A 2,473-nucleotide genomic window follows, 5' to 3' on the forward strand; every position below is an offset into this window, starting at 1 on the left:
GGTTCGCGAAGTCAAGATTCGGCTGAACTCTTCTGGCAGGCTCGTAACATCGCGGCCCTAGAAGAAAATCGCGAACCAACTTGCGAACCTGTGGTCCCAATCTGTCTGTACGAAGCAACACCGGAACGATGCGTCGAGATCGGAGCCAATCTCCGCGAGCCTTTGAGGACGGAGCTCATAACCTGTTTAAAAAAGAACCTCAATACTTTCGCATGGACCGCAGAAGATATGCCAGGGATTGACATTAACATAACGTGTCACGAATTAAATATCGATCCGACTTTCAAACCCGTCAAACAAAAAAGGCGGAAGCTAGGACCTGAACGAGCTTCCGCGGTCAACGACGAGGTCGAAAAATTGCTTAAAGTCGGGTCAATAACAGAAGTGAGGTATCCAGACTGGCTCGTCAACCCCGTAGTAGTCAAAAAGAAAAACGGAAAATGGAGACTGTGCATGGATTTTACCGACCTAAACAAGGCTTGTCCGAAGGATAGTTTCCCCTTGCCACACCTCGATCGACTAGTAGAAGCGATGGCAGGAAACAAACTTCTGTCTTTCATGGACGCCTTCTCGGGATACAACCAAATTATGATGAACCCTGACGATCGCGAAAAAACTGCATTCATTACCGATCGCGGAACCTATTGCTACAGGGTGATGCCCTTCGGCCTCAGGAACGCCGGCGCAACTTACCAACGACTCGTGAACCGTATGTTCTCTCAACAACTCGGCAAAACGATGGAGGTTTATATCGACGACATGCTCGTTAAATCCCTCCAAGCAAAGGATCACGTATCACGTCTCAAGGAATGTTTCGCGCAGTTAAATTCACATAACATGAAGCTCAACCTGACAAAATGCAGATTCGCCGTGGCATCAGGAGAATTCCTCGGCTACCTAGTCACATTCCGCGGCATCGAGGCTAATCCGAAGCAGATCAACGCATTGATCGAGATGGCTTCGCCAAAGAATAAGCGGGAAGTCCAAAGGCTGACCGGTAGAGTCGCAGCACTCAACCAGTTTATTTCACGATCAACGGACAAGTGCTTGCCTTTCTACGATGTCTTACGGGGAAATAAAAAATTCGATTGGTCGGAAGAATGCGAAAACGCTTTCCAACAGCTGTAACGGTATTTAGCTTCCCCCCCAATCCTCGCAAAACCAGTCGAAGGGGAACCCTTGTTCTTGTACATCGCTGTATCAGCAACAGCGGTGAGCGGCGTGCTGATCATGGAAGAACGCGGCGAACAGAAACTTATTTTCTATATAAGCAAAACCTTGCTAGACGCCGAATCTAGATACCTGCTAATGGAAAAATTAGCGTGCGCAATCGTAACATCGGCCCAAAAACTAAGGCCGTATTTCCAATCCCACACGATCATCGTTCTCACGACTTTTCCCCTACGAACGATACTGCATAGCCCGAGTCAACCGGGCCGGTTAGCCAAATGGGCAGTAGAACTGAGCGAATACGATATCGAGTACCGACCAAGAACCAGCGCAAAGTCACAAGTGCTCGCGGACTTCTTGGTCGAATTACCGACAGAGACCATAACCAACGAGGAACCGAATTCCACTTGGCTCCTTCACGTAGACGGATCCTCCTCCAAACAGGGATCAGGCATCGGAATTCGTCTCACATCTCCAACGAGCGAGATCTTAGAGCAATCGTTTAGGCTGGAATTCCACGCCTCAAATAACGAAGCCGAATACGAAGCACTCGTCGCAGGATTGCGTCTGGCTCACGGTTTGAAGATACAAAACATCCACGCTTACTGCGATTCCCAATTAGTGGCAAGTCAGTACAGCGGGGAATACGAAGCCAGGGACGAACGAATGGACGCGTACCTCAAACTGGTCTGAAAACTAGCTCTAAAGTTTGACTGTTTTGCCTTTACACGAATTCCCCGCTCCGAAAACGTCCAGGCAGATGCTCTTGCGGCCCTAGCGTCAATTCTGATCCAGGACTCAAAAGGGTAATTCCGGTCGAATTCATTGAGCACCCGAGCATCGGACCACCAATCGTCGTCAACCTCATAGAAGATCATGATGACGAAGAATGCGAAAAAATTACCATACAACCGCAATCAGAGCAATCTGGTTACGGCTGCGATACCCCATGGCTACAAAAAATCCGAGACTACATTATCGCCGGACGCCTGCCCACAGAGAAATGGGCAGCCCACAAAGTTCGAACACAGGCCGCACGCTACGTAACAGTAGACGGCGAAATCTACAAATGGAGACTCTCCGGACCACTCATGACGTGCCTGGAAGGGGAAGAAACGAAAAAAGTGATGGAAGAAGTACATTCTGGCTCCTGCGGCAATCATTCCGGCGGAAGATCACTGGCAGTGAAAATCAAGCGCCATGGATTCTACTGGCCAACGATGATCGGAGATTGCGAGAAGTTCGCACGAAAATGCGAAAAATGCCAAAGACATGCTCCAACCATCCGACAACCAGCCGAAGT

This window comes from Brassica oleracea, chromosome C2 (genome assembly GCF_000695525.1).
Source record: "Brassica oleracea var. oleracea cultivar TO1000 chromosome C2, BOL, whole genome shotgun sequence".
NCBI classification, from domain to species: domain Eukaryota; kingdom Viridiplantae; phylum Streptophyta; class Magnoliopsida; order Brassicales; family Brassicaceae; genus Brassica; species Brassica oleracea.